The 22,989-nt window shown below is 42.2% G+C and overlaps 1 protein-coding gene across 1 annotated transcript in view; it reads right to left on the reverse strand.

Annotated features, from left to right (window-relative positions):
- Nucleotides 1-5,181: 5,181 nt before the first annotated feature.
- SELENOH (selenoprotein H) overlaps nucleotides 5,182-22,989 on the reverse strand; it is a 278,702-nt gene continuing 260,894 nt past the window's right edge. Inside the window, exon 5 of the mRNA XM_044076575.1 lies at nucleotides 5,182-5,366. The gene's annotated coding sequence lies outside the window, so the exon portion shown is untranslated. The remainder of the gene's footprint in view (nucleotides 5,367-22,989) is intronic.

Genomic DNA, 22,989 nt, shown 5'->3' on the forward strand with positions numbered 1-22,989 from the left:
TTTTGCTTGGCATAGGAAGCAACTGGTTAAGACTCAGCATCTTGAATTTTGGAATCACCAAAAAGGTGTTTAGAGTAGACACGTCCAGGATAGGACGCCATGAATTGTCTTTTCTGGGTACCAAGAAAAATCTCGAATAGAAACCTTGGCCCTTTTTATCTTCTGGTACCAATTGAATAGCCCCTATGCTTAAGAGACAGAGTACCTGCTTTTGGGCCTCTGCCCACTGCTTTGGAGGTAGAGCCGGCCAACCGCTTGGAGTTGGTGATGTGTGGTAGTGAAATCTGTATCCTTGGGACACTATTTAAAACACATTTGTCCAGGTTAATGAATCCCCAATTCTTTGCATGAAGTGCAATCTTTCCCCCCAAAGGGGCAGTTGAGAAGGGCTTGGAAGTTTTAAAAAGTCATTGAGATAGTTTACCATGGGGGGAGTTTTATTTTTTGTGTTCTGTTGCACTTCTGTTGGCCATAGTATAGACTTGATTCAGACCAGCTGAGTTTAATTCTGTTTGGGTTTGAACACTAAAAATTAGGACATCTTTTCTTGTGGCAAGAGAAGTATGGTAGGACTATCTAATTAAAGGTTCACTGGTTCAGGGCTACGTTTGAGCTTTTTCATTGGTTCAAGTCTCCGTATTAGTTTTTTCATTGGTGTCCTTGCATTAGCTGCTTTGCTCCTGATTGCGCACTGTTGCGTAGGGGTTGTTACCATTGGCAGTTACAGACGCAAACTTCTTGCTTGGCAAATTTCCCTTAGCACAATGTTAGTGCTCCCTCAGAGGATTCTCATGGTCCTGCTCCACTGTCAGGTGAAACACTAGGCGGAGCCTCCGAGGTACCAACACAAGTCCCACCCACTAGCCCTTCCTTGATTAGACCTCTTCTCCTGTCCATCTACTTCAGCGGTTTCTTCCTGTTCTGACCACACTGTTTTACCTTGCACTAAGGACAGAATTTCCCACAGTTCCTCCAGCCAGCTTGGCAGACATGAATATCCTGAAGCAGTGTAGCAATTGCCTCATGTACACTGGCAACCCTCTATTCTACTTCACACAAATTCAGTATGTGAGAGAAGCATCTATATTAAGAACCTAGAATCCATGCTCTCCCACACACCAGTCAGTACATCTGACACAGAGTAGGTTGTCAGCACATACACCTCACCTTCACCAACACACATGCCAACATTCGTGGAGGTCCTCATCAGAAACCTCCCAAACACAAGCATGCATAATACATCCTGTATGAAACAGTACACAACGGCTCAAGCACCAGTGTCTCACTAGACAAGTCCCTATGGCAAAACACAAAACCAAACAACTTAATCAAAGGTGACTCCACTGTGAGACAGAGATGCCCGACTCACCAGGTTGGATAAGGAAAAGATCACAGTCAGCTGTCAGGATCTGCCACATCACATACGTACTCAAGTCCCTCAACAGCAGGTATTATTACAACTCGTAGTCCATTGTTGGTTTGAATGACTTGAGACGTACCTCACTGGACTACATGAAGAGACATGACTGAGCTCTCCGATTATGTGTCCCAGGCAGGTATGTCCCTAGCCTTAAGCAGCATTTTACCTTCACCTAAGATGATGCCTTATTACAAACAAAAATTACAGCCTTCAATAATTGGCTTAGTTTCTGGTGTCATTCTAAGGGGATCCAGTACCTGTCAGCCTGGGATGGCATGAGTGACAGACCTCAATTATTTCTTGCCAGAGATTGTCTTCATCTGTCACCTCTGTGATTTCAGTTACTGGCTAAGGCTCTTGCCACCCCCATTATGCCTTTTTTGACAGTGTCACAAGGACAAAACCCCCAACACAATAAGACCATCTAAATACAAGCTCAAGGTTATGCTGCTCAACACTAGGAGTCTACACATGCTGACATCTGTGCAGTCAGAGACCTGATTTAAGGCTGCGGAAAGTACCCCACCCTTACCAGGTTACAATTCCTTCTACATGTTCAGACCTCAAACTGAAGGTATGAGAACTAAGGAAGGTGATGCATCAATATTCATAAAAGACAAATATACCTCAAGACTGGTTAAACACAGCAACTCCCATGAATTACTCCAGGTGCAATAAACTGTTGGCAAGACTCCTCTTCAAATCATTGCCAGCTATAGGACTCCCTCTATGAACCAGGACACCCACTCAACCTACCTGGAACGATCAACATACAACCTAACACCCTGCTTTGGGTAACTAATTACCTGTCCATTGACTGGGTTAATTATATGTGTACTAACACTCTCACCCAAAGGTTCCTATACTTCGTTAATGCCCTTTATCAGCTGGTTGACAGCCCCACAAGGGGCTCAAATTCTCTGGATCTGGTGCTCACCAACATGGGGGGAATGTTGTACCACCCCAAGTGTGCTACCCTCTCTGGTGACATCTGACCACAAATCAGTCTTGTTGGAGGTAGAAATCACCCCCCCCCCAGCAGCAATTAGACCAAGACAACTTGCAGCCTCTTACTTGATGCCATAAACCGCTTCATACCCCTTCCCCCACTGATAGAAAGGTTACCTATGCTGGGATATACACTAATGCTTTACATCAGCATCCACACAATTCTATGGACCCTGACGGACGTGATAGCACCACAGCAAGATCCTCAAAGAACAAACCTGCCTGGTGGACATTAGCCATTCATAGGGTATACAATACCAGGAAGAAATTGCTGCCTAAGAGTAGGAAGTTACAGTCTCAAACTTGGAAGCACTCCCTCCTCAACTTAAACAGGCAAATAAGACATCTTGTAAAGTCCTCTAAAGCTACTTATGAATCCAAATCAGCATCCCTAGCCAAGGAAAACCATAAGGCGTTCTTTAGCTACATCTGAACCCTGAAAGGAAAACCTGCTGACTGACACGTTCAGTGCAAATTTCACTCCCCTGTCCCCATCACATACAACACAAAGCATCCTTACCACCCGTCCCCCACCTAGTATCTCCAAGAAGCAAGTCTTAAACACCCTCTCCAAGGCTAAAAACAAGCCTCAATGGGATCAGACCACATCCCAGGCTGCGTTCCCAATGGATTATAACAGGAATTAGCAACACCGCTGGGTACCTTGTTCAACAACAGTCTTAACATGGGTTTCATCCCTGCTGAATGGAGAACAGCTACAGTCATCCCTTTCCATAAAAATAGGGTGCGGCATAGACCCATAAGCCTAAACAGCCTTATCTGCAAAACCATGGAGGATATCATCATGGACCTTATCAACAAAGATATAGGTAATCTACAGACACTCAACCCTACCCAGTTTGGCTTCATCAAACGGAGAGACAGTGGCCGTTAAACCTGGTGGACTTCGAGACAGTCACCAAAGCCCCTGACGAAGGTAAAACTGTGCATACGGCCTACCTGGACTTGGCAAACACCTTTGACACCATCCCCCACTCAGGCATTACTAATAAACTCAAAGCTGGGTATCACCTCATATATTGTCAGATGGGTTGCAAACTGGCTCACCAATAGAACTCCTACAGTCAAAATAGGAAACTCTACTTCCTCCAGCAGACAGTAACCAGTACTGTACCACATGGGGTCTGTTCTGGGGTCCCTACTGGTCGGAATATACTTCCTTGAAGTACAGACAAAAACTAAAGGCCTGTGGCTGACAAAATTCGCTACTGACTGCAAACTAGGAGCAGTTAGTCAGTCCCCTAACAATGTCAATATACTGCAAAAAGGACTTGGACTAATGATTGGTGCCAAAGTCATGGACTCGCACTTTATGCGAAAAAATGCATCATCATCCCCTTTGGCAAGGGTGATGTTTCTGCAAACTACCCCATAAATAGCAAAACCAAGCATGCAGTCACTGGTGAGAGACCTGGGCACACAGGTTAGGAATCTGAACTTTGATCATCACATCTCCACAGTAGTAAGAAGGGCATTTTATGTTGCTCATCTCATAAATGCAGTCTCCAGAAAAAAGGAGGTTACAAACCCCCTGTACTCTTCCATCATCAGGCCAATAGAGTATAATGCTCCCTTTGGTATATACCTCTCTAAGCACCTGCAGCAATTGGAGATACTGCAAAGGTTTCTTACAAAAAAAAATTCGAGGTCTCCAGCACATCATATGTGGACAGACCGATATCCCTGTCTTTTTACTGTCACACAGACAGCTCAGAGGCAACCTGTGCCTTGCATATAAGGCACTATTCGACCCTGCCTTAATGACACCGCTACACATTCGCAAGTCAAATGGTACATGTGTCACATGCTCAAGGGACCTTAACCTAACATGCGACCTCACTAGAACTTGCTGGAGGGACAGATTTATCTCGCAGAGGTTACCTCATCTCTGGAACATACTTCCAAATTCATGTTAAGCAGAGCCCCTCATTGACACTATTTAAGCATAATTTGGACGATTGGATGGGAAACAGTACATTCACCCCAGGGGGTCCACCTGTATCCCTCTAAGATATGGGTAATAGGCACCGATTTAGTGTCTAGCCATATTAGACACTCTTGGGAACAAGAATTAACTTGGCTAGGCTTGTAAGGGCTCTACGTCCATAAGCCTAGTAACCTCCTATGATCCTATGGCACACGGTCTGCTGACTGAAGCTATTCTTGAGGAAATCAATACACGTTCTTGCTTCACATGCAGTACTAGTGGCTATGGGTAGGAGGAATAAGCTCTAGCTTAAAGGACAAATTGAAACATCTTGTTACATGTAATGCATGGGGAATAAAGGAAAATTACATCTTCTGCAACTGATCTGTGTAGCTTTCGCTGACGGAAGCTATTCTTGAGGAAATCAATACACATTCTTGCTTCACATGCAGTACTAGTGACTATGGCTAGGAGGAACAAGGTCTAGCTTAAAGGACAAACTGGAACATCTTGTTACATGTAATGCATGGGGAATAAAGGAAACTTACATCTTGTGCAACTGATCTGTGTAGCTTTCTTCTGGAATTAATCAGTTTTACAGTACATCTCTAACTTAAAAGGGAAGAAAATGAAGGTCTGACCTTTGCCTACAAAAATGCATTAACAATCTAGAAAACAAATCCTTATAATAAATACTAGAGTTAGCTAAAAAAGAGAATAACTATAAAGTATACTGAAAATTTGTTTTATTAAAACAACCACATACAAAAAAGTTGAAAATTCAGAAATCTTTTTTTTTTGGGGGGGGGGGGCGGCAAATTCACAACCCCACTCCCAATACTAAATTCAAGGTAGACGCCAATCTTTTCTATTACTGTTGCCTGTAGGTTCCACAGCAGAAACATCAGAAGCACAACTGGGTGTAGCCCCCATTAGTTGTTCTCCATCATACGCACTTGGTTCCAATAAAACAACAGGTGTTCTCATTTGCTGCAAATATATTAAGAAAGTGTTAAAATGCTGCATCTAAGGAGATTTCTTGATTTTAGATGTTAAAGCTTCATCATCATAATTTCCTTTCACACAGCAAAGCTGTAGGTTAATTTTCTACAGGATTGCCATTATGATGTGCATTTCAGAATATGTACCAACAACCAAAGTAAAAGTGGTTTACACTCAAACATTATCAAAAATAACTTCTACTCAGCCAGTACTTAAATAAGAAAGTTAGCAGCACGCGCATATGAGCAAAATGTTTCAACTATAAACAAATATATTTCATTAAATATTTTTTAAAATGTGCACAAGTAACGGTCAAAACAAAGGTAAACTGGTCTGTAAAGAAGGAAGGATAACAATGGAATTCACATCAACTGGTCTGTAAAGGTAGGAAGGATAACAATGGAATTCACATGAAGCATTCAGGATAGCTCACATTCCTCTGACCAGTCTTTAGAACTCGCTAATAAAGGCAACAGCATTTTGCAAGATCATAAAACATGCTCTGTTTATACATCTACAAGTGCTTATCCACCAGCCCAACAGATGAAACAATTTAAGGTCCACAACAGATCTCCGGAGTAGAGAAGAAAATCGATGTACTGTAGTCGCAGGCTGATGTGATGTATACAGTCCAGAGATGTTGCACATATTGTCTTTCTGGCAGCCTACCAAAGCTTAGAGCCCCCCTCACCTGTCTGTGGGTGTGATGGGCCAATCACCTGACAGCACAGGGACTGCTTTTCAGGCCCACAGACAGGACCCCTTCAGTTTTCCTTTGCCACAGTAAGAGAAGGATTCCTGAGAAGACTGCTCCTGACTCTGGATTTTTCAAGCTGATGAGCATGGATAAGAAAGCCCTTTTGGTTTTTATTTTTCTCCCTCTTGCTTTTATCTGTCTGTGATTGAACAGTGTACTCTGCTGTTTTTCCGATTAAAAATTTGTACATCTTTCTGTTTTTACTTTGACAGTAAGGCCTATACTGTTGATTAAAAGTTTTACTTGGAAGTTTTGACAGTAAAGTTGCCGATACTATAGTATCGGATATCCTGTCTGTTCAACTGACTGGTCTCGGCTCCAACTTCACCCTCTTTTCCAGACATGGATCCATAGCTCAGGCTCCTCCCCTTACCCATAATCCTGTCCCCAACATAACCTCAGATCTAGTCTGCCACTCAAGAGTATGGATATGATTTGCTGGGTCAGGCTCATCTTTCTTTGGCGATGCATTTTAGTACTCTTGGTTGTGTTATCATATCATTTTTGAGCGACTCCTTTTTCCTTCCCTTACCAAAACAAAAACAGTTATGGTTCTGTCTTATCTCTCTACGTCTTCAGTGCCCATTACACTGTCTCCCCCCTTTTACTAGTAAATCGGGTTTCCATCGTTGGTATCTCTTTTGGTGGTAGGGTTTGTGAATTTGGTCTTTGTTAGGTTATTATACAAGTTTGCCATCAAGTTGGATAAACCAGAAGAAATGCGTGGCTTGTAGTAAAACTTCCAAATTCTGATACACACCTTAAGTGTGTTTATTGTTTGGGCGCTGCCAGTCTTGGAGGACTGTTCAATTTGTCCAGTCTTTAGACACCAAGCAGTCACTGAATATCAGAATAAGGCAATACTTAAGGGTTTCCTGCAGTACAGTCAGCAATAGACCCAAAGAAAAGGGTTACAATTTACAGGTAGAAGGCTTACGAGAAGCTAGGAGAATCTGATGTACTGGGGAAGAAAGGTTAACTCGTTTGGCAATTAATGGAACTGGAGGAACCATGCTGTCAGCTTGAGGTTCAGAATGTTTGGATGAACTAATCCATCTGGATGGGACAGAAGGTCTGGAGCTGGGTCCAGTGCCCAAAGTCACTGAATCAGATAAGGCCAAAAAGGGCAACAAACTCTGTTGAGGCCAATAAGGTGCAATGAGGATTACTTTGCTCTTCAGCTTGAGTGCTTTCTATAAGAATTTTTGGATTAGAGGTATCGGGGGGAAGGCATATAGGAGTCCAGGGGCCAAGTGTGGAGAACATCATCTCTTGGCGACTCTGCCAGAGGGGGGAATCTGGAAAGTAGTTGCTGCACTTATTTAGGGGAGAGGCAAACAGGTCACAAGCAAGGCTGGCTCCATTGACAGAAAATCCTTTCCATCACTTTTGGATTGAGACACCACTCATGAGACAGGAGAATACGTCTGCTCATTTAGTCTGCCTGCCATCACACTGGAACACCCCAGAATGTGCATTGCTATCAGAAAGTAGTTGGAAGAGACCGCCCACTGCCACACTGAGTGCTTCATGACAAAAGGGGTAAGATTTGGTTCCTCCCTGTTTGTTGACGTACCAAACTACTGACATATTGTGTTTGAATCACAATTGCTCCCACACGAAGATCAGCTTGAAAGGCATGCAACACTAAAAGCACTGCTCTTAGCTCCAGAACATTGATATGCAAGTTGACCTCAAAGTTGGACCAGGTGCCTTGGACAGTCTTGCCCAGAAAATACCCCACCACACTTGAGAGGCGTCTGTCATCACTATAGCCTTGGGGTTTGGGAGGACGAAGGGGCAGCCCAGGAGAATTTCTTTAGAGAGTGTATCCACCAAGCTAAACCTTTTCTGCAATGACTGGATCAAAATCTGATGGTACGGTATAGATGACTGAGATGCCACCAGCCACTGTAGAATTCTCAGGTGACATCTTGTTAGGGGAACTAGAGTTATTATCACTACCATTAGTCCAGTAGGGTATTCTCTTGCTGTCAAGTATTTTTCAAGAAGTCTCACAGGTGGAAGGGATGCTACGGTTGTTGTCATACTTAGTGCTGCTCCTTTAAACTCTGAGTTGGAGTCATTTGGGATTTTTCATAATTTATAGTTATTCCCAAGTACACACAGATCTGGAGAACATAATCCCTTGCTTCTATCAGTTGATGCCTGGTCAGAGCGGTAATGAGCCAGTTGATGTATGTAAACAGCCTAAATCCTTCCAGTCTCAGAGCTACTACTACTGACATACATTTGGTGAACACCCTGGGGGCTATGGTGAGACCAAATGGCTACAGCCTGAATTGGTAATAACTGGCTCCCAGCCAGAAGTAGAAGCACTTGTCCATTTCTGTGTGATAATACACATCGTGAAGATCAAGCAAATCCAGTCATCCTTTTCAAAAAACAGAAGAATGGACTGTACTGTAACTATCCAGAATTTTGTCAAAATGATTTGTTCAGCACGCTGACATCAGAAATAGTTCTCCAGTCCCCTGTTTTTGGCACCAAAAGGTCAAGTTTTGGACCCTCTCCGGTCTGGTGGAACTTCTTGGAAGACTTTTCTCGACCAGGTTTTTGAATTTCTAGAACTGCTGGTTGGTTCCCTCTGACTGGGTGGAACATCGGGGATTTTTTTCCATACAGGGGGATGAAGTGAAAAGGCTATTGTATGATCTCTGGAAATAATCCTTGCACCCAAGAATCTGCTATATTTAACCAGGCATTTTGATGCAAGGCTAAGCATCCCCCGACTGCCTCCGGAGGAAGACAATCAGGCTTCCTTTCAGGAACCCTGAAAGGGCCACCCAGGAAGGAGTCCCTGAAGCCTTGGTTCTGCAGCCCACCCCTGCCACATGGATGGTGTCTTCCACTGTAGTCCCCCCACTGCCCCTAGAGGAACTGGCTCCATGTGTGTCCTGGAAAGGCCCGTGGGACTTTTTGAACCACATCTTTCCACCAGTCCTCTGATTCCTGGAAAAGGATATTTGGGGAGTGGAAAAAAGTACACCCACAGCAGAAAGGGTCTCACTATCCTTCTCACACCTGGATAATGTCCATCTTCCAGGCCAGAGCCGATCTGTCAAAGGGAACATTGAAGAATAAAGACTTAAATGGCTCTGCAGAATCTCAGACCCATCCAGGCACGTCTCCTAATGGCTACACCTGAACCTGCTACTCTGGTGGTCCCTTCATCTGCATGCGCAATGAGTCTCATGGATGAGTTTGACAGACTCCAGGGTGGCCAACTAGGAAGCAACTTTTTCTTGGACTCCCTCAGTAACAGCTCCTGCCAGGTTATCACACAGCTCCTTGATCAGATCCCTTTGAAGTTTGGTAGACTGTACCAGGAAAATCAAAGACCTTAAAGCAACGATCGAAGTGTAACCCTGCTTCCCAAATCCAGCCATCACCAGAGACCCCCCTGTTGGGTGGATGGATACAGGAACTCACCTCAGCAAATTCCTTTTTGGTGGTGGCCGCTACGACCATGGCATCTACCACTAATCCTTTGGCCTAAAATAGTTTATCCTCGGGGCAAATAAAATTTTGTCCAGTCTCATGGGACTGGGTTCAATGTATTCTGTGCCTTCCACACCCACTGAGGGATTAACTGAATGAGCTTGTCAGTGGGTGGAGTCACCCAAGAAGTAGACTGGCAAGTACCGAAAGCCTGCAGGTAAATAGATTCTTCCAAGGTAGTGTTTGAGACTTCCAGTCACCCCTCTATTTCAAATTTTCTAGGATGTCTGCAAAAGAGACATCAGGGGGTGACCTTGGGGACCCTTTCCCTTCATCAAAATCAGTGTCTTCCATGACCAATTCCTGTGGAGAATACAAGTGCTTCCTCTTGTACTACTTCTGAGGAACCTCCTCAGGGGGATAGTCTGGTGAGATATCAGAAGATGACAAAATCTGTATCCGAGGTTCCTGGGGATTTGGCACTCACTGCCCTAGTGGACATACAGGTCGAATAACTGAGTGTGAGGAAGGTATTTGCTCAGAGGAGGAAGGAACTACCCAAGTAACTGCAAAAGACAAGGTCCTCTCCATTGACTCGAAGGCTGCCCCCCTCCCGAAGAGTGAAGGGAGCCTGGAACCAAGAGTGACTGCCTCGGAACCGTGGTCACTCCTTGCTCAGATGAGACCACCCAGAGATGGAACCTGGAGCCGAACTGAAACAAGCCGATGCTCCAAGTTGTGTAGGAACTGCTCTGAAAAAACTGTAGACATTGTACTCATGGCAGAGGAGAGCCACAGAATCAAGGGTGCAGGAAGTCTCTTCTCAGAGGAGACCTAATTAGCACTCCTGAACGGCTGTCTGATTGCTGTACTCCAAAGGCTGACAGAGGCACTTGTTTCTGCACCCAGAAGCATAAAACTTCACCAAAGATGTTTGGATGCAGACAATTACCAGAGGCTATTACATTTCTTTTTTTATCCATCCCCCTTTATAATAGAAATTTTCTAACATTCCACTCTCTCAAAAAAAAGCTGCAGCATTACAAGTAGAATGAAAGACAAGCAAGTCATCCAAGAGGTCCCACCAGACCAGCAAGGAAGGGTTCAGAACTTACTCAAGATTCTTTTTAGTACCACAGAGGAACTGGGACCCAAGGCCAATTTTGGACCTCAGCCACCTAAAATCAATACGTCAAGCACTCACAGTTTTGAATGGTCACAGTACAGCCAATCTCTCCCCTCCACCTCCTGAGGAAGGACAACTGGATGTGCTCAATAGACCTTCATGGTAAGTACTACCACAAAGATAAGGACACTCCAACAGGATTCTTTGCTTCCAGCCTTCAAATCAGAATCCTGCCCTTTGGTCTTACCATATCTCCCTGCTGTTCACCAAACCCATGGCACTGGCTGTAGCTCATCTCAGACTGCAAGGACTCTAGGTATTCCCCTCTCTAGTATCAGGTCTCCTCTTGTCCTGGCTACAGACCAATTTGCTCCAGCTTTGTTCCCACCTAGGAATTACAGTAAACCAAAACAAACTGCAATTCTCTCCAGTACAAATTCTGAAATTCATAGCAGCCCACTTGAACATAACCATTCTGATAGCAAAGTTACTGGACAGCGGGTTATCTACATTAAGCAGCCTGATACCAAACACCTTCCATCACTGGTTCTACAACTTTTGGGGGTCAATGTTTGCTTCAAACACCTAGGTTCCCTTAGCAAGGTATTACATGGGAGTGTTAACATTAACATCAGCAGTTCAGTGGTCTTCTCAGATACCAACCCACAAGTTTTCGAGTTTACTTTAAAATTATCTACAGCGCTTGTACAACTTGGTGGATTCAATCTCTAAAAGTATCCTGGGGTAGTCCATTTGTCCTTTCTCCTCTGAACACCATGGTGACCACAGATGCTTCCCAAATAGGGTGGCTGGGGGCATTACACAAGGAAGATGGTTCAAGTTACATGGGCAGAGGCCAATCTTAATACCAATGGCTTAGAGAAGAGGGCAGATCTTCTAGCACTGCAGGCTTTTTATGATGGCCTCCCTCTAGTGGCGACTGCTATTCAGGAAGACATGTTGGTACTCTAGTACAAATCAATAAACAAGGGGAAACTCACTTCTTACCCACTGTATCAAGAATCAGTTAAGTGTGTAGCAGTGGGTGTTACCTTCCAACCTCTTTCTAATAGCAATGCATATACTGGGGGAAGTCCTGTGCCTTAGCAAACACACACTAAGCAGAGCTACTGTGCTGCCTCACAAGTGGTCTCAATCCAACAGTGGCGACAAATCTTTCACCAATGGGGTCTGCCATCTTGCGATCTTTTTGCTTCTCCCACCAATTCCAATTTCAGCAGGTTCTTTGCTCCGATTCCCCCAGAGAGGAAGTCAGAGAGACACTCCGATTCACAAATGGTCCTTCGGTCTCCCATATGTCTTTAATTCTGATTTTTTTTGCAGAAAACAATACAAAGGAAGATCAAAAAGTCATCTTCATTGCCCATTTCTGGCCTTGTCAAGTGTAGTTTTTCTCTTTCCATGGCCTCAGCTGGTACACCCCCCCCTTGGGTCCTGGATCAGATTCTGGATCTTTTGCTTCATCATTCAAACCCTAAAACTGCTTTCTTCACTTCCAATGATGGCTAGTCAGGTCAGGCTTTCTCCCAAAGTAATCCACATCAGCACTTCTCAAACTGCCCACTAGGAAAAAAGTAAGTGGAAAAGACATTCCATTTGGGCCTCAGAGGAATCCCTTTTCTATGCCTATTCCAGCAATATTAGAGACCTTCTCTCTCCGATTTTCCTCACTGGAGCTAGTTATTCCATTATCAAAGTTCAGCTAGCAGCAATTTCTTTTTAAGGCCTCTTCTTAAGGACCCCACTTCCTTCTAGGGACTTTATTACCTTACTCCAAGCTTTAATCCAAACTTCATTTGAACGAGCAGTTAAGGTGGACTTGAATTCCAGAGTAGGAAAATTAATTTCCTAGTTGCAATTACCTCACCTGGGAGATCATCAGAACTCCAAGCCCTGTCTTCCCAACCTCCATATATTTTTTTCCACAAGGACAGGGTATTGTTATGCACAAACAATCTTTTCGGTCTAAAATAGTCACACAGACTTCACTCAAAGCATTAATCTACCAGTTGTCTTTCCGTCTTTTCTAATAAAAAGAGTATGGGCATAATTTACTAGAAGTATATAGATAATTACCTTTCATCTCCATTGAACCAAGCCTTTTAGGAAGTCAGACCAAAGTACAGTTGTGTACACTTACCGTAAATGTAGATGTTCAAGTGTATTCACTGTTGCAGTCATTACATTTGGGTAATCTGCTGGCAGGTTGCCCTCAGTCGGCCTGAATTCCAAAGTCTTGGGTCCTGCGTCGGTTGCTGTCTCCTCTTCCATGTCAGGTCGTCAGGGGTATAAAACAAGCACCCAACGCCATTTTTTTTTTAGTTTTTCTTGCTCCAGATGTCAGGTGCCCCCCAAAAGGTAGCAAAAAAAAATATATATATATATATATATATATATATATATATATATATAAAAGCTATATATACATGCATCAATACAAACTTTACCTTCATCTACAAGCAAATACACCACATAGGTTGTAGAAGATAGAGAAGGAAAGATAAACTCCAGAATGAAAGGGGGATGGCAGGTGGGTAACCTGGACTGCAACAGTGAATACACTCGAACATCTACATTTATGGTAAGTGTACACGACCGTACTATGTTCTGCTTGTTTCACTGTTGCAGTCATTACATTTGGGTAGAATCCCAAAGCTATGGATGGGAGGCTGGAGCTAAACAGCATTAGGTGTGGCTATAAGGCCCTGCAGAACTGCAGGGGCAAAGCCTGCCCTGGACTTAGAGTTCTGTTCACACCTGTACAAATGATAATGCTTTGCCTCTGAACAGAACTCCAAGTAGCAGCCTCCAGAATGTCTTTGGTTGGTACTCCTCTGAGAAAGGCTGCTGAAGTAGTTGCAGCTCTAGTGGAATGAGACCTAATGCCCTTGGGCACAGGTTTGCCATGGTGTAAGTAGCAGAAACGAATGCAGTGGCTTATCCACTTTGAAACAGTCTGCTTTGAAATAGCCTTTCCTTCTGATCCTGCAGCATATGACACTAGTAATTGCTCAGTTTTTCTTAGAGCTTTAGTCCTGCTCAAATAGAATCTTCGTTGTCTGTGTACGTCCAAGGAATGCAGAATTCTCTCCCCCTTGTTCTGCGGATTTGGATAAAAGGTTGGCAGATGAATAGTTTGTTTAAAAGCCACACTGGAAACCACCTTAGGCATAAATGAAGGATTTGTCCTCAGAGACACCCTGTATGGGTAAAATATGATAAAAGGCTCCACAGCCATGAGTGCCTGCAGCTCTGAGACCTTCTTGCTGAAGTAATTGCTAGTAGCAGAGCTGTTGTCCATAAGAACTTTATATCAGCAGTAGCAGCTGGGTTCAAATGGAGGCAGGGTGAGCTTTTCCAACACATAATTGAGGTCCCATGCGGGTATTGGTGATCTTCTAGGAGGCCTTAAATTTTTGGCTCCTCTAAGATACTGCTTTAGTAAAGGATGACAAAAGATTGGTGGCTCTGTATTGTAATGAGCTGAAATGGCAGAGGCATGGATTTTAACTGATGAGAAAGATAGGCCTTTGTCAAGCATCTCAGTCAAGTATTGTAATATCTGAGGAATATTTGGTTCTGCTGTATCAGTTCCTTGTGCTCGATTCCAAGCACAGAATCTCTTCCATTTATCAGCATAAGATTTTCTAGTACTAGGCCTTCTGGCTTCCAAAATGACATCCATCACAGCTTTACTGAGAGAAGTTGTTTGTATGCCTACATGATCAGCCATGCTGCCGGAGGGTAAGGAGTCAAGCTCGACTCAGAAAACACATCCACAATGTCTAAAACAGGGGGTATGGCTAAAGGCCTGTGCTGAGGGAGAAGGAGGAAATCCCTGAGCCTCTCTTTTGATTCTGAGAAATCTTGACTCTCCCAGTGAAAATGCTCCCTCAAAGTATGCAAGGTTTCTCCAAGTGAATAATCCTCAAGAGGTGATGCATCAGAATCCTCATAGGGAGGTATAGATAATTCCTGATCAGAAGAAATAGAAACCTGATCTGAAGATTAATAATCAGTGTCTTGCCTAGGTCTCTTATCAGGAGGGGGATGGGAACCCCTGATCAAGGTAATAAGCTCTTCAGCCATTTTGATCTGTTTTTTTAGGCATAGAGGCCTGTACACGTGGCTCATGCTTCGGTGCTTTAATTTTAGAAGTTGCTTTTGTCTTTGGTTTTGCAGCTGTCGTCGGTTTGATACAAAAATGTTGAGGTCTGAATACACACTCAGAAGCCAGTGCCTGCTCAGCGGCTCCGGACCCATCCGAGGGAGATACATCTGTGGGTCCAATACTTTGAGTATCATGCGGCGTGCCGGACTCCACATGGGTCTCAGTAGGGGCCTGCGACTCGAAAGTAGCGGGCATCAGGGGCTGCGAAAGCACCTCACCGAGTATCTGCGACTGGCTTAGGAGAAGCTTTGCCGTCGGTTTTGGACCTTGACTGTCTGTCTTTGTCCTTTTCTTTGCGTATTTTATGTATTCCGGTAGTCAGACTGCTATCCGATGACATTTCTGGGTAGTTAAATCGGTTTCGAAAATACTTTGAGGCAAAGATATACTGACGCTTAATAGTGCGTTGGTTAAATCTAGCATAAAACTGACAGCAAGGCACGTTGTGATCAGGGCCTAGGCAAGGAATACAGTATAAATGGAAATCCTTATGAGGTCTTTGCTTCCCACAAGTAATACAATTATTAACTTTTTCTGACATCGGTATGGAGCAAGAAAAAAAAAGTTTCCCCAATGGGGTACTTAGCTTTAGTGAAGACTTCGGTTCTGAAACTCAAACTGGAATATTTCAAGAGTCGGCCGACCGGCACTTGCGAAATGCTTCTGCGTCGGGCACCGCGCGGCAAGAAAGACTGAAGAAAATGGCATCGGCCGCTTGTTTTATACCCCTGACGTCATGGAAGAGGAGACAGCAACCGATGCAGGACCCAAGACTTTGGAATTCAGGCCAACTGAGGGCAACCTGCCAGCAGATTACCCAAAATGTAATGAATGCAACAGTGAAACACCAAGAACATCTGTATGTATCCTTTTCTAAAGCCAAGCTGGAACAAGGCATTTCAAAGGTTACCTTAGCTTGATGGTTGACTAGTTGCATCTCCCATGTTTATAAGAAGGGTTTGACTCAACCTAAACTGTCTAAGGTACACTCCACAAGATCAGTTTCTACCTCTTCAGCCTTCTTTTCTAGGCCCTCAATTGCTGACATTTGTGCTGCTGCCACCTGGTCTAATTTTCATACCTTCATTTCAGACTAAAACTTAGTTTTGTTTTCCACAGATAGGGTGACTTTCAGATTTGGTGTCCGCAGAAACATCTTTCCGTTAGACCACCTTTGCTCAGTTGAGGAATGGATGGAAAAAAGACAGATAGGAAAGTTATCTTCTTACCATAACAGATCTGCATTGCCCATTTCCCTCCTTCAACTTCCCTCCCATTTTATGGAAGAACACCTTTATTGAATCATCACTTATGACACAAACTTACAGTAATCAAAATGTATTAAATCCACATTTACAAGCATACATCATGAATAGTATATTCTATACGGTACAAAGCAACATTACATAAATTGTTCTGTTCCTGCCTTCTCTTAAACCTCATTCCTCCTTTATTTTTCTGCTGTGTTGTCCCTACTACTACCATTTTATGTAAATTTACTCCAAACCTTTCTAAAGGACCCACTTCCTGTACTTATCTTTGTTATAATATTAAATACTTCAACTCTGGGTAATTTGGACTTGGAATCTCATTTTCCAGCAACTTATTTTTTATCAGCCACCAGAATTAAACTTAACAAGGCCTTACACTATATCTAGGCAATCCAGATCCTGTACCCCAGCTAAAAAAAAACTCCTTACTTATTTGCTCACCCAGTATTCCTGACAGTACACCATACAGAACTTTAAAAATCTGCCAACTTGTTATATTTGGGGAAAAATTTGCTCCCAGTTACCTCTCTCCCATTACAACTCTAACATTTGTCATCTACCTGAGCAAAAAAGCTCTTTGGAATCTGCTGGGGGTATAAAAGTAGCTATGTAAACACTTCCAGGCAAAATTCTAAATCTTCTAGATTTATCTAGTCTCTCTTCCCAATCTTTTCTAACCACATCCGATTCCTATAGTTATTGCGCAATAATGTATATGCCTCACTAATTGTCCATTTAACGGTAGCTTCTGTTGTAAATTCAACCAGTTCAGGTCTTTCATTTAGGATTCCTCTTATCCCTTTCTCTTTGCCTATACTCTGGTATCAATCCATGACAGGGAGAGCAATCTCTAGGCCGCAGTCCAAATGTCTTCTCGGCCTTGTCCCATATCAGCTATTATTGGTTCCTTGGCCAGTTTCCTCCAGTAAATTCCACCCCCCTCTTGGCTATTGTGTACTCCAGTCATCCCAACTGGCAGAACCTCCTTTCTCTATTCTTGTGTTGGCTTAGCTCTCAGTATACTTTCTCTGCTGCTTTATGAATATTCTGTATGACTTGTTCTCATTAAATGAGCAGAGCCCAAAATCACACACTTTCCTTATTTCTTGAATTACCCCCTCCATCCACTTTGAATTATAGTTTCTGCTTGTGTTATATACAAGATCCATAACTGTCTAGCTCTGATATCTATTCAAATCAGGTAATCCTAAACCTCCATGTTCTCTTGGAAGGACTAACTTATCCCACTTGACCCTTGCCCTCTTCCCCTATCAGATGAAATCTTTCAACTCTATTACTATCCACAACTTCTACGCTGGTTGATAAAAATATGCCTGACCTGTGTACAAAACTAAAACGGCCTAAACATTTTTACTGCTTTTATCCTGCTATCCATATCCATAGGCAAGAGCTTCCAGTTCCTCTGTTTTTATATCATCTTTTCTTTAGTCTCTTCCCACATATCCTTAGATGCCATAACAGAACCCCTTTCAACCCACACTCCTAAAATGCATCATTGTATCTTGTCCCCATAAATGTGGGTATTGCTGAGCCAATTCATGTGTCGGTACATAGTTTACAGCTATAGCCTTTGTTTTATCTTCTTTAATTTTATATCCCCAAGATTTTTAGAACAGTCTTAGAATGTTCCACAACAGTGAGATATCCCTTTCTGGTTCTATCAGATACAAAATAAAACAATCTACAAATAAAGCCAGCTTTTCTTGAATACCATCCCTTACTTTCTTGAATTCCTGAGCGCGCCCCCCCCCCCACATGGCTCTAAATAAATTGCAAATAAAGGGGGGGAAACACACCCCTGCCTGGTTCCTCTGTTCAGACAGAACTTATCTGTGGGGAACCTTCCCAGTTTGAGTTTTGCCTCTGATTCTTCATGTATCCTCCTAATGGACCTTATTTTTGTATTAGGAAATGCAAATACTTCCATTGCCCTTTGTCCATAAAATCACAGCTTACTCTGGTGAATGCTTTCTCTGCATCAAGACTTACCAGCAACAGTGATATTTTCTTATTTTCTGCTTCCCCTGAATCATTGTTATTCTGTTAATGTTGTCAAATGTTTGCCTCCCCATCCACAAAAATCACACTGATCCATATCTATCAATTTTGAAAAAGCCTTTGTTATTCTTTTAGCCATTACAGGACTTGTTGGCGGGACAGATGCGTGCCCCAGAGATTCCCCCTTTTGTGGAATAGACTCCCTCTCCATATAAAGCAGAGTACCTCATTAAACGCAAGCTGGATAACTGGATGGGGAACAGAATACACTCCTGGGATTCCACCCATTTCCCTGTTGGACAGTGGCATAGGGTGCTAACTTGTTGGAACATGGGCTAAATTCCTGGCTAGGCTTGTAAGGGCCTCAGGACCAATAGCCTAGCAACTTCCTATGATCTTATGATTTACAAACACGTTTAAAATTGAAAGAAGCTGGATCTAATGGGTATTTACCATATTTAGTTACTACAGCCACCACAGCTTTTTCCAGGATGCTGGTACTTCCCCTTTCTTTTAAAATACTGCTGAACAAAGCCTTCTAGAGCTTTACCACTTTCTTCACTCCTAGCTTCAAAACTTCCACCAGAATATCACCTATTCCTGGCGACTTTCCTGAAGATTGGTTACACATCACCACTTTTATCTCCACTCCTATCATAACTGTTCATTCTTGAGCCTCATCTATCTCTAACCTTGGCATATTTAAGTCTTCCACATACATTTCCATTTGTGCTTTTCTTGATTTCTCCACTTTCTAGAAATTTTCATAACACTTCTGAAATATCTCCAATACATCCACAGGATCTCTGGTTATTTTTCCTGATGAAGGCTAAGTTCTGGCAACAACCCTTTTTACTCTCTGTTGCTTAAGTCGTCGTGGCAAAAGTTTTTGTGCTCTGGAATTATGAAAAAACAGTTACTTTTAACAGCAATCTTAGTAAACTCATGCATATTATCTAGGTACTCCATTATTTTCGCTTTAGCACTCTGCAATTCTGCCTCTTGTTCTGGGAGATTTCCCTTATTATGTAATCTTTTAACCTTTGTCAGTCCCTCTAAATAATTCTTGTTACCCAAGCATCTATGATTTTAACCCTATTTTTAAAACTCCACTTTCATTGAGTCCCACTTGCTAGCTATCACTTCTGGAGTTCTTTCCATCATCCCTAATAATGCATACATAATTTCCACTCCTGATTCCTTAAATTCATCTCTTCTTAACAGGTAGAAGAGAAGAAAGTGTCTTGTCGCTGCTTTATTACCCTGCATTTTTGTCTTGGTAATTATTGGCACATGATCTGAAATAATTATTGGATATGTGTCAAAGTTCTTAATTAAATACACATGTTCCTGTAAAATACAATTTGTCTAGCCCACTCAATGGATCTTGGGGAATATGTAAGTTCTCTGATTTCCTACTACTGAAGTCGCATCTTCCATAACAAATATTTTCATGCTTTGGAAATCTACCCTCATTACATCTTCCCTTCTAGCCCCCCCCCCCCACCCCGAGACATCTTCATTTATGCAAATCAAATTCCAGCCCCCACCTACAAGTAATATTCCCTGCTGAAAGCTTATTTCTCCCAGAATTTTTTTAGCTCCATAACAGCAGTTTTAGAATGAATACAAATACATGCCAGTGTAATCCTCATCCCTTGCTAGTAGTACTAGCACAAATCTGCCGTCTTTTTCCCCTCTATCACCATTCAAGCTCCTCTAGCAATTAATACAAGTACTCCTCTTTTCCTTTGTCCCCGACACTCTGCTGAACAGCCATCCTGAAATCCTTTATCAAATTCAAATGCGCAGTTCTTTCCAAATGTGTTTCCTGTAGCACTGCTATTTGCACTCTGCATTTCTTAATCTAACTGAATATTATTTCCTTTTTGTCTATACCTGAAAGACTATTTATATTCCAAGATAACATGGAAAGTATTGCCATAAGTCATTACTTCCACCTATTACACTGAATGCTTTTTTAAAATGTCTATTTTTAGTTTGTTATACATGCACCCACTGATTTCTGGCAGGTTAATCCTTTATACAGTTTTTTCTTGTTATGAATATTGGAACCTGTCATTTTACAAGATTTTTAGTTTTAACGAAAACCGTCAAAAAAGCACCCCCCAGAACCTGTTAACTTAATACAAACACACAAAACTATGAACATCTTCAAATAAAACCCCCTCCTAACAGGAACAATTGTCCTAGTCAGCTGCACACACAGGCCTTAACTGACCTAAAATCAAGGTTATACATTCTAAGATGCTTGTTACTGTCTCTGCTTCTACTTACACAAATTGGTGTCTGCTCCTTCTTTTACCCTAATTCCCCTCTCAACTGTGATAAAACAATTTGCATGCTTTTGGAAAACATTAACTTTTAGCCTTTAAGAAACCAATGTTGGCTTTTTATTGTGCTGTTATCAGCTTATTTCCATGGAAGCATAAAAAATGAAATCCTCAGCTGCAGGCTGTTTCTAAAGTCAAGCTGAAACATTTACTGGCAACAGAAAATGATGTTCAGTGTTCTCTTATTTACTTGTTTCCACATAAAACTAGGATTAAGCCAATGGTGTTAATCCAGACATTCAGTTATGCAAAAGTACAGAAAACGTATCAGCTCTACATGTATTATGATCTGTGTACTTTTGCACCCCATTCCCCATCTCAGCAAGTCAAGATAATAGCCTATTAACATTTGCCTAGCTTTTTTCTCTTTGCATTACAATGCCCACATTCAATACTAAAAGTAGAGAAAAAATGCATCTGTTTAATATCCTTACTGGATACAAGAACTAAAAATGCTTTACTATAAAACATGCAATTTATACAGTGAAATGTTTAACAGAAATATTGTTAAAAGCACATTTTTAGTTACCCTTTTTCTTCTTCTTCCCCCCCACCCCAGTGTCCTTCCAAACATTAATGGCATGAAGTGAGGCAGATGCCTTTTGTAAACTTGTTTGGCACTGAAAAAGGCAACAGTCTACTCTTTCCACTTTTTCTTTCACAAATGCAACTGATGATTTATGGTCTTACATGTATTTACTAATTTTCATGTTGCCGGTCGTCTTCCTGTCCAGCCCCAGCTTCCAGCTCTAGACCTCCATTCAATTGCAAGGTACTCCAAATTCTTCTAGTCAACTCCTGTGCTTTTCTGTCTGTCAAGCATTTTCCTTTGCCTGTGAAACATTTTCCACTGTTCAAAAATCTATGTGCTTTAACATAAGAATGAGAAGCAGATTCCCCTTAAGACAGCTGGATACAACAGCTTAAATCTCACTCCTGCCTCTCAACAGTCCCTGATTGCTGGAATAAATTTGTTTCTCTTCTGCCTGTTGTCTCCAGCTTATACTTTGACATTTTGGCACAGCTTTTGTCAGATCAGCTCTTTGTGCTAGTCGATTTACAACTATACTAATGCAGGTCTTGGCTGCTTTCTCATGGCCAGATTTGGAGCATACACAGTGTGCCCTTTCAAGAAAAACTCCATCTTCTACAGGTTAACTACACCCCTTTGGTTGCTTTTTGCATATGGTTCCAGTACTGTGTAGGTACTGACTCATTTCCTTGCCTTGGAATCAAAGAAAAGCCCACATACTGCAAGTTTAACTTCTCGCATACTTTGCCAAAGACTTTGTCCCTGCCTGCAAGAAATACCACGGACACAGAAAAACTTTAGTTTAGTATGTCAAGGACTGTTGACAATTATAAGACCATTAGTCCCTGCTGCTGTGAGGAGCGCAGCAGCTGCTATTAAGAGGTGTGAAACTGTTTTCCACTGTCTTTATTACAGATTGGAAGAAAATTTACACTGACTCACAGATGTTTCCATTGTATCCATACCTTTCATAGCAAAACAAAGCAATTAGCTCAGTCAAGGGTTTAAAGGCAGTAGTCACCTCTTCTGCCAAATTTACTTAAGCAAGGAAAATAATTTACATATAAAAGGGAGGACAAAAAGTACAACCCAAAGAACACCAAGATGTGGTTGAAATGTATGAAAGACAGGAGTAAGGTGATACAGCAGTTCATGTGCAGCAAAGTATACTACAATGCTTCTTAAAATATTAAATGTATTAACATACCATGCTTCATAAGACTGTGCAGTTGGCAGAGAAAACAGATGATTAGCAGACCTTCCTGAATATGTGCTGTACCTTTTTTTACCACCGTACAATGGAAAATGCAGACTGTGTGTAACATTGTGAATGGGGCATCTTTGACAGCCATTTTGCTTGTCTCGTTGACATTGCCTGCATTGCTCACCAAACCACTGCTTTCTAGTTCAACTGTGGAGTTTACCAGGGGGTAGAAAAACATTAGTGGGTGGGCAGAAGACTGCTCCTCTAAAAGGAAGAATTCCTAAAGAAGCTATACACAGTTTCACAAAAGATGCTTATTTGGCAGACTGTAACCTGGGGAACCATGCAAAGAGCAAAACACACACGGATTAACAAATGTAAAAATATATCAGCAAAAAATATTCATAATTTCATGTAGTCAACTGTGGGGAAGTGCACAGAAGAGAGACTGCAGAAAGGAAATGTTTTGTATATTAAACACATCAACACTGCAATTATGACTGAGGGAGAAACATTACAGAAAAGATTTAACATGCAATGAAAAGCTACGAAGATCTTTGGACACTTACTGAAAACCACAGCCAACATAGCTAACAGACTGAAGCACAACACAGAAAGTACTGAGAGTCGTGATGTGTACTGAAAAAAAAAAGAATAAAGGGAGAGGGATATTGGTTCATGTAAAGTTGCTAAG

The sequence above is a fragment of the Protopterus annectens genome, chromosome 1.part1 (assembly GCF_019279795.1).
Source record: "Protopterus annectens isolate FY-2018-M chromosome 1.part1, PAN1.0, whole genome shotgun sequence".
Classification (NCBI taxonomy): domain Eukaryota; kingdom Metazoa; phylum Chordata; order Ceratodontiformes; family Protopteridae; genus Protopterus; species Protopterus annectens.